This window comes from Narcine bancroftii, chromosome 5 (assembly GCF_036971445.1).
Source record: "Narcine bancroftii isolate sNarBan1 chromosome 5, sNarBan1.hap1, whole genome shotgun sequence".
NCBI classification, from domain to species: Eukaryota; Metazoa; Chordata; class Chondrichthyes; order Torpediniformes; family Narcinidae; genus Narcine; species Narcine bancroftii.
Genome location: NC_091473.1, coordinates 69,240,069 through 69,254,106, shown reverse-complemented (window position 1 = coordinate 69,254,106; position 14,038 = coordinate 69,240,069). Strand labels below are relative to the sequence as shown.

Below are 14,038 nucleotides of genomic sequence, written 5' to 3'. Positions count from 1 at the left end.
GTGAGCCTTACATCAGTAGTGGGCAAAATGATGGAATCCATTATTAAGGATGTAATAGCAGAGCATATGACTAGCAGAGAAGGGATCGGACAGAGTCGACATGGATTTACAAAAGGTAAATCGTGCTTGACAAACCTATTGGAATTCTTTGAGATGGTGACAGGTAAAATAGATGGGGGAGAGCCAGTGGATGTGGTGTACCTGGACTTCCAAAAGGCCTTCGATAAGGTCCCGCATAAATGACTGGCTTACAAAATCAAGGCTCATGGGATTGGGGGCAAAGTATTGATGTGGATTGAGAACTGGCTGGCAGGTAGAAGACAGAGAGTTGGGATAAATGGCTCATTTTCTGAGTGGCAGGCGGTGACCAGTGGGGTGCCACAGGGATCTGTACTGGGACCCCAGCTGTTCACAATTTACATTAATGATCTGGATGAAGGGATTGGATGTAATATCTCCAAATTTGCAGATGACACTAAGCTAGGAGGGGTTGTGTGTACGGAAGAGGGGGTCAGGAAGCTCCAGTGTGATTTGGATAAATTGAGGGACTGGGCAGATACATGGCAAATGCAGTACAATGTGGATAAATGTGAGGTTATCCACTTTGGTAATACAAACCGGAGGACAGATTACTATTTGAATGGCAATAGATTAAGAGGTGGGGAAGTGCAGAGAGACCTAGGGGTACTTGTACACCAATCTCTGAAGGTGAGCATGCAGGTACAGCAGGCGGTTAAAAAGGCAAATGGTATGTTGGCCTTCATATCAAGAGGGTTTGAGTATAGGAACAAGGATACCTTACTGCAGCTGTACAGAGCCTTGGTGAGACCACACCTGGAGTATTGTGTGCAGTTTTGGTCACCTTATCTAAGGAAGGATGTTCTTGCAATGGAGGGAGTGCAGAGGCGATTCACCAGGCTGATACCTGGAATGGCAGGAATGACTTATGAGGAAAGATTGCGCAAATTGGGATTGTACTCGCTGGAGTTTAGAAGATTGAGAGGGGATCTCATAGAGACATATAAAATTCTGGCAGGACTGGTCAGAATGGATGCAGATGGGATGTTTCCAATGATGGGAAAATCCAGAACCCGGGGCCATGGTTTGAGGATAATAGGCAAACCATTTAGGATCGAGATGAGGAGGAATTTCTTTACCCAGAGGGTGGTGAATCTGTGGAATTCATTGCCACAGAGGGCAGTAGAGGCAGGTTCATTAAATATATTTAAGAGGGAATTAGATCTATTTCTTCAGTATAAGGGTATTAAAGGTTATGGAAAGAAGGCGGGGACGGAGTACTGAACTTTAAGATCAGCCATGATCTCGTTGAATGGCGGAGCAGGCTCGAAGGGTCGAATGACCTACTCCTGCTCCTATCTTCTATGTTTCTATGTTTCTATCACCACAAGGTTGACGATATAACGCAGGAGAAATCCCCGGGGATCATGGGTGAAGAGCATAGGGCTGGAAGGTTTCACGTAGTGGCCTGTGGCATTGCATCCACCCCAGCGGTGCTGAGGACCTGTCAAACTGGCCTCTGTCTCCACGCTGGTGGAATCGGTTCCCCTGCACTGCCTTCCTACCTGTGGGGGAGGCGCACAGAAGAGATTCATGGTAGGCAGTTGATAGCTCTGTATTTTTACTTTGTATATTTTTTGTACATGTGTGGTTATTGTGTGTGTGTATGTACATGTGCACACTGTGGTGTGGAGAAATGCTGTTTCATCTGGTTGTATATGTACAGCCTTCGACACCGTGAGTAGGAAAGGACTTTGGCAAATACTAGAGCGCCTCGGATGCCCCCCAAAGTTCCTCAACATGGTTATCCAACTGCACGAAAACCAACAAGGTCGGGTCAGATACAGCAATGAGCTCTCTGAACCCTTCTCCATTAACAATGGCGTGAAGCAAGGCTGCATTCTCGCACCAACCCTCTTTTCAATCTTCTTCAGCATGATACTGAAACAAGCCATGAAAGACCTCAACAATGAGGACGCTGTTTACATCCGGTACCGCACGGATGGCAGTCTCTTCAATTTGAGGCGCCTGCAAGCTCACACCAAGACACAAGAGAAACTTGTCCGTGAACTACTCTGCAGACGATGCCGCTTTAATTGCCCATTCAGAGCCAGCTCTTCAGAGCTTGACGTCCTGTTTTACGGAAACTGCCAAAATGTTTGGCCTGGAAGTCAGCCTGAAGAAAACTGAGGTCCTCCATCAGCCAGCTCCCCACCATGACTACCAGACCCTCCACATCTTCATCGGGCACACAAAACTCAAATCGGTCAACCAGTTTACCTATCTTGGCTGCACCATTTCATCGGATGCAAGGATCGACAACGAGATAGACAACAGACTCGCCAAGGCAAATAGTGCCTTTGGAAGACTACACAAAAGAGTCTGGAAAAACAACCAACTGAAAAACCTCACAAAGATTAGCGTTTACAGAGCCGTTGTCATACCCACACTCCTGTTCGGCTCCGAATCATGGGTCCTTTACCGGCATCACCTACGGCTCCTAGAACGCTTCCACCAGCCTTGTCTCTGCTCCATCCTCAACATTCATTGGAGCGACTTCATCTCCAACGTCGAAGTACTCGAGATGGCAGAGGCCGACAGCATCAAATCCACGCTGCTGAAGATCCAACTGTGCTGGGTAGGTCATGTCTCCAGAATGGAGGACCATCGCCTTCCCAAGATCGTGTTATATGGCAAGCTCTCCACTGGCCACCGAGACAGAGGTGCACCAAAGAAGAGGTACAAGGACTGCCTAAAGAAAGCTCTTGTTGCCTGCCACAATTGACCATCGCCAGTGGGCTGATATCGCCTCAAACCGTGCATCTTGGCGCCTCACAGTTCGGCGGGCAGCAACCTCCTTTGAAGAAGACTGCAGAGCCCACCTCACTGTCAAAAGACAAAGGAGGAAAAACCCAACCCCAACCAACCAATTTTCCCTTGCAACCGTGTCTGCCTGTCCCGTATCGGACTTGTCAGCCACAAACGAGCCTGCAGCTGACGTGGACATTACCCCTCCATAAATCTTCATCCGCGAAGCCAAGCCAAAGAAAGAAAAGAAAGAAGATATGTACAGACTGATAATAATGATCTGAACTTGAATTGTAGTGTAAAGAAAGAAGAAAGTCTTGCTTCTGGGACTGTTTATTGCAGTCTGCCACACAACACTATTGGGGGGGGGGGGCGGGGTGGTGGGTTCATAGAAACTCTTGGACATGCTCTGTGAAGCGTACACCTCAGACAGTTCTGGGACCTCATGGACGCCCGAGAACTCCTGAAGGAGACCAAGGCACATGCTCCGAGACCAGTTGCCAATGCCGGAAGGGAGCTCACAGTCATGTATAGGGCAGCCCCACCACCCCCACCCCTGAGCGAGTTTTTGATGGTCAGATTGCACCCCCTGCAATGACTGAATTGAAGGAATTTGTCACCACAGAGAGCTATAGAGACCAAATTGCTTAATATATACAAAGAAGGTAGATTTCTAGATCCAAAAGACACAGAGGGGCATGAGAAAAGTGCAAGAACATGGTATTGTGACTGAACGAGAATCATACTGAATGGCAGAGCAGGCTCAAAGGACTGAATGGCTTGCTGGTGGCTCCTACTTTCTTTGTATGTGTTTCCCAGCAGGAGCAAGTACCATTTCATTGGTTGTCCTGGATGGCTGCTCTGTTATTTGTGGAATATTCTCCATCAATGGAGCAGACATGTCTTGAAATATCTGATCCAAGGAATGTGGCTCTTCTCCACCATCCAAAGAATTACACATCATAAAAATTGGATTATTATAAGATTAGAATAAATGGATTCAGTGGGCTGAAAAGCTTGATTCCATGCTGTATCTCTGACTCCATGAAAAATTGTAGTTGATTGAATTCAGTTTTTTTTAGGATTACTGTTGCAGGTTTGGGTGACCCAGTGATTGCCTGTTGAAACCATAGAACAGCACAATCAGGCCCTCAGCTGTGCCGAACTATTACACGGGACAACAATTTTTTCAAAAGGTTTGCTTCCTGAAAAAAAATTGGGGATTATGATAGACAGCTTCAAGCTGAACACAAAGATCTTTGCAAATTTGCTGTATCCCATAGGAAGTTGGTGAAACATTAAATGAACTTTTATTGAATTTAGCATGTTTAATTGCATAATGATACTGACATATTGCGTAAGTTCAACTGACCTAAAATTGTTTTGCTGTTGATTTTCGTTTGTACTCAGCATCTGATGCCTCTCGTGTCAGTGTCCAACAATAGTCGACCCATATTGATGGATTCCAGTTGCCCTGATACTGCATTTCTCCAGTCATAATGTCCTGGTGAAACCTTTTACCATGTTGATCACTGATTGCAACAAGATCAGCAGGGAGAAAGTCCAAGTGTGAATGCAGAAAATTAATTTTAAATGAGATGTTGCTCTTCATGGTTTTGTATGTTTGAAGCATGTTGTCAATCAGCTGGATGGTGCTCTGTAGTTCCCAAGAAAATTCTCAACATCTTTAAATACCTTCCATGAATGTCCAGGCCTAAGACAATATTTGCATAGCGCCTGCATTGAGTGCATGCCCAGGCATGCTTGGATTGACCAAAACAGCTTGCTTTGTGAGCAATATACTAATAAACTTAAAATATGACAAGAAATCACAAAGTAGGTTATATCTTTTAAAAAATGGTACCTAATAGGAAAATGTTAAGGTGATTTTTGTGACCGGCAGCCCAAAATCTACAAAATACACCCAAATGTGTTCAGGATGCAAAATCTGTTGTACAGTATTATTCTGCCTAGTTCCATTGAGCTGCACAAGAACCATAGCCCTCCATACTCATCCCATTCATGAACTTGCACAATTTTTTTCTTAAATGTCAAAATCAAGCCCACATTCACCACTTCAGCTGGCAGCTTGTCCCATACTCTCATTACACTCTGCATGAAGTTTCCCCCAATTGCTCTTTCAGCCATTTCACCTTTCATCCTAAACCCATGTCCTCTAGTTCTTCTCTCATCTTGCTTCTGCAAGCAGTACCCCTCATAATTTTGTAGACCTCTATCAAATCTCCCCTCATTCTCTGACACTCCAAGGAATAAAGTCCGAACCTATTTGACCTTCGAACCTATTTGACCTTTCCCTGTAACTCAGCTCTTCAAGTCCTGGCAAATCATTCCTGCACTCTTAATCTTATTGATATTTTTCTTGTTGTTAAATGACCAAGAAGAGCAGGACCAGAGTTTAAATCAGTTGGCTCAGTGGCATAAACCTCTATGCCCAAACCTGTAGCAGCTTTTACCCAATGTAGTAAACTAGACTTGCCTTTTCCAACAAAGGAGAATTTAAGGGCACAAGGTTCAACTGCAGTGTTCAACTTCAGCAGTTTTTTTTTAACCAAGACTGATCCCTGCCAACATTCTAGTCAGTGGGAGACACACACACACACACACACACACACACACACACACACACACACACACACACGCACAAATGAAACTGATGAAGATTGTGGAAACTTCCAAAGTCACAGCATAGTCCTGATGCACTGAACCTGCAACAACAGTGCCAGTGTCCACTATAACATGTCAGGTTTCTCCAACTGTGTGTGTGATTCTGATTTGCTTTTCCTTTTTTTGCTTTTTCTATTTTTACTTTCCAGACAAGCCAAACTGTTGTATTTTTATGGCAAGTGCCTTCAAGGCAGTCTGAACATATTTGCAAATGATTGTGTGGAGATTTTTCCTCTGTAATTAAAGTCCTGTAAGATTAAAGGCCTGTAATGTTAAAATTTAGCTTGTCGGGTAATAATATTAGACTTAACAGAAGCATATTGTCAGCTTGGCTGTTCATAAGTGCTGTTTGGTGAATGGCCTCCAGCAAAAAAAAAACTGGCAATTATTTCAGTGTTTATAAGAGAACCTGATTTCAAGGAGAAGTGGACCTTAGGGTGATGAATGCTATAAAAGATGTGTTTACAAAAGTTCAGCACTGCAAAAAAGTCAAATGCAGTTTGCTGCAACCTCCTCCTGCTGAACCCTAGGAACAACATGTTAGTTAGCAAACTTCCTGTGTGCCTGTTAAAACCACAATTTAAAATGGAATCACAGGTACAAGAGGAAACAACATAAATAAGACCCAAACAGATCTTAATTCCATTCTGGCTCTGTAATGAAATTACAGCAGAATTAACATGTTTCAGTTTCCTACTTGAGTGATTTAATTAAATGGGTTTATTTAAACTAACAATGTGGCACATCACCAAAGGAATGCAGCAGTGTTGTGACCATTAACCAACCTGTTGCCAAGAATGGTATGATGGAGTGATTCACAGACAGTTATGCAACAGCTGTTTATTTGCAATGCTGATGCAAAAGCCAGTGGAGTCATTGTGATTTAAAAAAAATCACAATCTGCTGGAGGAACTCAGCAGGTCAAGAAGCATCAGTGGGAGAAAAAGAATGGTCGATATTTCGGTTTAGAGCCCTTCATCAAGATTCTGAATATTAATGAAGTGTTTTGAACTGAAAAGTCAACATTTTTCCTCCCTGGTGATGCTGCTCCATCCATTAAGTTCTTTCAGCAATTGTTTTTAATTTTGCTGCAGATTCCAGCATCTGTGGTCTCTCGTGGGTCTCCAAAATAATTATGAACATGGAAAGCATTTTCTTTCATGATTCCTGGAGAAATAGTGTTAAACACTATTCAGATTATGATGTATATCACATTAATCCAAAGTTCAAGAAAATACATCTTAAACAGCATTTGAGATTCATTCTACCCTAAGCCAAACATCCCACGGCGTTTATGCAAGAGCTTTCTTTGCCATTGTTGGACCAGGACAAATTGTTGGTGATATTTGACTCCTAAAAGCTTAAAGCTTCTATCATCTGCACCTCAGGCTGGTACATCTGATACAGGCTGGTACAACAACCTCACTCCCAAAGTCAATGACCAGCTCTTTGAGGGAGAGGTGGCAGTCCTGACACAATGCCCCAAGATACTCCCTCTTCCACCTGTACACTGTCTCATCATTGTTTGATATTAACCATACAATGGTGGTACAATTGTAGAAACTTGCAAGTTGCAAGTTAGTGCAATGTTTTTACAGTGCCAGCGATTCAGGGGGTTCGAATCTGTCACTGTCTGTAAGAAGTTTGTACGTTCTCCCCGTGTCTGTGTTGGTTTTCTCTGGTGATCTGCGTTCCTCCCACCTCCAATAAAAAATGCATGAGGTTTGCAGGTGTATTTGGGCAGCAAGGGCTCATGGGCTGCAAGGGCCTGTTACCATGCTTTATGTCTATGAAAAAAATAAATAGAACACTGCATCAATACGAAAATTAATATTTCCATTGACTGTTTCAATATTTTTATTAAATTTTATAATAATAATACAAGTATAGGCCATATTTTTCAAAATATAAAGTGGTAAAAGATTAAAAAAATATTCAAGAGAAAGCCAATGACTCTACCTATACTTCCCACTACTTGGGGAAAAAACCCAACATGCCAAAGGACCCATCCCAACCAATCCCATTCTCTTCTCCCCCAACCTTCCATCCTCTCCTTGGGAAGAAGGTACATGAGTTTAAAAAACTCACCAATAGATTCAAGAACAGTGCCTGTTTACTGCTGAACAAACCTCCCCTTGGCAAAAATAATCTCACAAATCCTACCTCATTGCTGCCCTTCCACTGTTTTAATTGTACATTCTCTCTGTAGCATGAAATGCACTTTTATTTTCAGATACCTGTTGCACTTAACCTTGAGTTGATTTGTCTGGATAGCATAGCTCGGGGCACGTACAATAAATAACTCGAGCGTTGGGTCTTTACACTTTAGAGTGAAGCTAGCTCCCCACCATGACTACCAGCCCCCCCACATCTCCATTGGGCACACAAAACTCAAAACGGTCAACCAGTTTACCTATCTCGGATGCACCATTTCATCAGATGCAAGGATCGACAACGAGATAGACAACAGACTCTCCAAGGCATATAGCGCCTTTGGAAGACTACACAAAAGAGTCTGGAAAAACAACCAACTGAAAAACCTCACAAAGATAAGCGTATACAGAGCCGTTGTCATACCCACACTCTTGTTCGGCTCCGAATCATGCGTCCTCTACCGGCATCACCTACGGCTCCTAGAACGCTTCCACCAGCGTTGTCTCCGCTCCATCCTCAAAATTCATTGGAGCGACTTCATCCCTAACATCGAAGTACTCAAGATGGCAGAGGCCGACAGCATCGAGTCCACGCTGCTGAAGATCCAGCTGCGCTGGGTGGGTCACGTCTCCAGAATGGAGGACCATCGCCTTCCCAAGATCGTGTTATATGGCAAGCTCTCCACTGGCCACCATGACAGAGGTGCACCAAAGAAGAGGTACAAGGACTGCCTAAAGAAATCTCTTGGTGCCTGCCACATTGACCACCGCCAGTGGGCTGATATCGCCTCCAACCGTGCATCTTGGCGCCTCACAGTTCGGCGGGCAGCAACCTCCTTTGAAGAAGACCGCAGAGCCCACCTCACTGATAAAAGACAAAGGAGGAAAAACCCAACACCCAACCCCAACCAACCAATTTTCCCCTGCAACCGCTGCAACCGTGTCTGCCTGTCCCGCGTCGGACTTGTCAGCCACAATCGAGCCTGCAGCTGACGTGGACTTTTACCCCCTCCATAAATCTTCGTCCGCGAAGCCAAGCCAAAGAAAAGAAAGAATGGGTAGTACAATCAAGAGATTAGATAGTGGTTTTAAGAAAATAACTTTTGTGATTTAGGGCAGTACAACTTTGATGTTAAGTGATCCAATAGGATTACCATAACTCATGCTATGGCGAACCCAAGAACTTATTTCAGAGATGTTGTTGCTGTGTTTTGGGTTGGGTTAGAGACCCTCTTTCACAACCAAGAGGAACCTATCTGTTTGATAATGAATAAAATGATTATGTAGATGGTCTTGCTGGTCCAACTTGTTACAATATTGATGAATAGAATTAGAAGAGATGATGTCATCTTTAACAACTAAACATGCTGCATACTATTCCCATGCAAAAATATATTAAAAGACCTGTAATGGGGTCAGAAACATGCTCTACAGCCTATTATGCCCATGCCAGCCAAAAATGATCCACCTCCACTAATTCCATTTACTGGTATTTTGTCCGTAGGCTTCTATTCCATGTATGCTCATTGTCTAGATACTGCGAGTATTTGCCTCCATCACCTTCTCAGGCAGTATGTCAAATTCTGGCCATCCTCTGGGTGAAATTATTCTTCCTCCAAACCTCCCTTCATCCTTAACAAATGCCTCTAGTTTTATTACACCGCTGTCATATGTGTGGGGCAGCAGGGAGTAATTTCCAACTTTCTTTTTTATGCCCTGCATAATTTTATATACTTCATCATTGCCCCCTCGTTCTTCTCCAGTTCAAGGAAAACAAACCCAGCTTATCCCTCGTAACAGAAACCCTTTATCCCAGGTTTCTCCCATTCAATCAAGTCCTTCCAAATGTGTGGCGACCAGAAGCACACATAGTGCTCCAAATGTAGCCTCACCAATGACTTGTACAATGGTGTTGTACCATCCCTACTCTTGTACTCCGTGATATGGTAAAAGAAGGCTGCTGTCCTGTATGCTGTCTTAACTACCTCTGGTGCCACATTCAGGGATCTTTGGACTTTGACACCAAGGTCCCTGTTACTTACTAGATCAGCAACAATAGGAATTCACTGATATTATCTTCAAAACAATAATTTTTATTAATAACTATTAATAATATAACACTACTTACTCAACATTGTGTGTGGGTGTGGTAAAACCAAAACCAATACAGTTCAAGTTCAATTCTGAAGCTATGATTTTAAAATTCAGTCAGTTTTGTTTTGAAACTCAGATTCTTGAAATTGTTGCTCAAAAGTAGTTATCAAGACATCAGACCTCTTTAAAACTCATGAATTTCTTGATGAGATGATTTCAGAGCAATGTTTCTTCATATGAATGATTCCCCCCCCCCTCCCCCCCATCCTGCATGGAGGTTGCAGTACTTCCACGATGATTTCACAAACCCAGGCAAAGGTTACATGAAGTAACCATTTAAAAAGGGTTGTTTCATATGTCAGATTAATTTTGCTTTAAGTAAGCATTGACCATGTCAATGGACACAATGAGACTGTCCTCTCTCTTTTAGAAAGACAGTCAGAAGCGGCTATTTTCTTCAAAACCACTTTTTTGGTGTTCCTCCTTTTCATCAGGAGAACACAAGCAGCCTTCTATTACTGCATTTCAATCCTGTCTTACTTACAAGATGGCCAAGCAACTGCTTCAATCCTATGTTACCTAAAGGATGGTAAGATCTCTTCTGCCCTCAAAATGTCTTATGTTTTCAGTAATATCTTCTTTAATATGTCTTTAATCATGTTACATGACATCATTGCAATCTTTGAAGTTTCTTTCAAAGTTACTTCACATCTAAATGCTAAAAGCATACAACTTTCTCTTCCATAAGTACTTACAAGCCAATGCCTCCTGATAAGTTTGCTGACCACAAGCAAAAGCCTGTTTTTGTTTTAACAGATGCCATCTGAGTCTCTATTCTAACAACAAGCAAAGAGCCTTTTATTTAATTAGATGTCCTCCATTAGATATTCCAATGAACAAGCACTTGTTCATTATTGGGGTGGCTTATGAAAATGGTTTCTCTCTGAGTGTAATGTGTGTGTCTGTGTGTCCGTGTCCAAACCCACAAAAATAACTTTACTAAAAATATATATTTTATAAAGAATAACAATAACACAATTCCGTCACAGTCCCTCTTGTTTGCAGTTGTCCTGAGGACCTTGTGCTTATTAGTGCTTCCATAGGGCCTGTGGTGGACCTGTCTGCACGACAAAGCCACCTGACTCACCAAAAGTACCAAGGGGCACAACATGGCACTGGGCCCCCATTTATGTGAAGGAAAAGCCCACGCTTACAGTCCTTAGCCAACAGGGGAGGGGACCTGTCCCTTCTTGTTGGGCACCAGGTCAGGACTCAGTGACTCAGCAGTGTCCTGACGTTGGCCTAGGGAACAATGCGTGGGCTCCGGAAGTGGGAGGATTTCTTAAAAAAGTTGTTTTGAATAAAAGGACTTGCTAATTTCACTGACTCACAGACCGTTGACTTTTTGTCAGCTTAGCCCAGGTGCTAAAGGCCCTCCCTTTGCACTTAACAAGATTACATTTTATTTGTTATAGCTGTACCCATTTTTCCAAATAATCAATATCTTCCTGCAACCTAAGACTTCCCTCCTCACTCAGACTAACTCCATCAATTTTTGTATCATCTGCTGACTTGTTAATTGCACCTCTTGCATTTGTATTGTAAATTAATATATGACAAATAGTAAGGTCCTAACACTGATCCCTGTGCTATTGCCACTGGTCACAGGCTTCCAATCATGAAAACAAGCCTCTATGATCATCATTTGCTTCTTACCACTAAGAAGAGTTGAATCCAATTTACCGACTTGCTTTGACTCTTGTGGATGTGAACCTTTTGGACCTTTTTCCTGATATGGGACATTGTCTTTGCTTAAGTTTATGTAGACTCCCTCAACTTCCCTGTCTCATCAGCATACTTTGCTACCTCTTTGAGCCAATTCCATTAAATGTTTCAGACAGGATCTCCCCTGAACAAAGCCACGCTAACCACCAAGATCCTCCCTCCCATTGTTGTTAAACTGGGGCCAGGAATTACCAAGCTTATTCCCACTGCACTTCTTGAAGGTTCAGTCATTTAGAACCTTGCATGTGGCTAGCAAAGATTCAAAAATCTCTGCACAGTACAGGTACACGATCCTTTATCCGGTACCCTTGGGGGACAGTGTGTTCCAAATTTCGGAAAGCCCATCTGAATTGTGCTGCCGTATCCACTCCCACACCCTTCCAGTCTCCCAGCCACCTCCCCCAAGCGCCAGCCCCTCGGCCGCCTCCCCCAAGCGCCGTCCACCCGGCTGCCTCTCTCCCCACTTACCAGATTTTGGAGCTTTCCGGATTTTAGATGTCCGGCTAAAGGATCGTGTACCTGTATACAAATCTGCTGGAGAAACTCAGCAGGTCATGCAACTTCCATCAGAAGCAAAGGGTAATGTTGCACGCCTGAACCCGTCGTGACCTGCTGAGTTTCTCCAACACAGTTGTATATTCACTTGGCCTCAGCAACTGCAGAATTTCTTAATTCCATTCAGCCATCTCTGCCCTTGCCTCTTGTAGCAGCCTGGGCTTCTTCTCATCAGGTCTGAGGGAATTATCCATTAAGGCCACTAAGACACCCATTTTGCTTCCTTTTTGAAAACTTGCTGTGCTTTGGAATATCATCATCCTCTTAAATTCTTCAGCTACGACATGTTTTTAGTGAATGAGAACCATGAATTTCAGCCCTTGCTTACACCTGGGTCCACACAGATGACCTCTTTGCTTCCTATGGGCCTTACCCATTTTGGGGCTTGCCTTTTAAATACACATTAAAAAAAACTTTGGGAATTTTCTGCCTGCCGTTCTCTCTCTTCCCTTCTGATCTATTTTTTAAGTATTCTCCTATACTTTCTATATGCCTGAAGATTTCACTTCGCTGTGGGCATCATATGCTTGCTGACTTTAAATGGCCTTTGAGTTTCCTGGGGTCAATTTCATTTCCATTTACTTTAATGGAAATACTTTGGCTTTCAACTCCATTTCAAAACTTCATACTTGTCAATTATGGACCCTACCTGCAATACACAAATGTGCTGGAGAAATTCTGTAGATGTTCTAGCATCTTTAGGAAGTTATGTATGGAGCCCAAAGAGATGGGGGAAGATCTTAAATGGATTTTTATTCCCTCAGGAAACTGGCACAGAGTCAAGGGAAAGAAGAAAAACAAAGTGAGGTCATAGGACCCATATAGATTAAAGAGGAGGTGCTTGCTGTCTGAAAGGTATTGAGGGTATAGTGTCAGTGATCGGGACCAGATCTGGGTTCGAATCCTGCACTGTCTGTAAAGAGTTTATATTCTCCCTGTGTCTGCATGAGTTCTCTCCTGGGGCTCTGGTTTCCTCCCACCATTCAAAAATGTACCAGGGAGTCGGTTAATTGGGTGTAAAATGGGTGGCACAAACCCGTAGGGCTGAATTAGCCTGTTACAGTAATACATGTCTAATTTCACTTAAATCCCCAGGGCTTGACAAAATATTCCCTCAGACATTGAAGGAGGATAGTGTAGAATTTCCAGGGGCTTTGGCAGAAATATTTAAAATGTCTTTAGCCATGGGTGTGGAGCCGGAGGACTGGAGGGTAGCTTGCGTTATTCCATTGTTTAAACAAGGCTTCAAAAGTAACCCTGGAAATTACAGACTGGTGATCCTGGCGTCAGTAGTAGGTAAATTATTGGAAGGTGTTCTAAGGGATTGGATGTACAAGTATTTTGAGAGCTAAGGACTGATTATGGATAGTCAACATGGCTTTGTGCATCATAGGTTGCATTTAACCAATCTTATAGAATTTTTGTAAGTTACCAGGAAAGTTGACAAAGTAAATGCTGTGGAGGCCTGTGACTAGTGGTGTGCCTCAGGGATCGGGTGTTGGGACTATAGTTTTTTTCATCCAGATTATTGATATAGATGACAATGTGGTAAATTGGATCAGCAAGTTTGCTGATGACACTAAGATGGAGGCATTGTGGACAGCAAAGGTTTTCAAAGCTTGGACAAGGATCTGGTCCAGCTGAAAAAATGGGCTGAAAACTGACAGATGGAATTTAATGCAAACAAGTGTGAGATATTACATTTTGAAAGGACATGCATGGTAAATGGTAGGGCACTGGGGAGAGTGGTAGAACAGAGGTATCTGGAATACAGACACATAATTCCATGGAAGTGGCATCACAGGTGAATAGGGTTGTAAAGAGAGCTTTCGGCATGTTGGACTTCATAAATCAAGAATTGAGTACAGGAATTGGGATGTCATGGTAAAGTTGTATAAGATATTGGTGAGGCCAAATTTGGAGAATTGTGTGCAATTTTG

The 14,038-nt window shown here is 43.1% G+C and overlaps 1 long non-coding RNA gene across 1 annotated transcript in view; it reads left to right on the top strand.

Annotated features, from left to right (window-relative positions):
* Positions 1-14,038, top strand: part of LOC138763494 (uncharacterized) — a 39,929-nt gene that overhangs the window by 138 nt on the left and 25,753 nt on the right. Inside the window, exon 2 of the long non-coding RNA XR_011357613.1 lies at positions 1,410-1,614. This is a non-coding gene — a long non-coding RNA (uncharacterized lncRNA). The remainder of the gene's footprint in view (positions 1-1,409; positions 1,615-14,038) is intronic.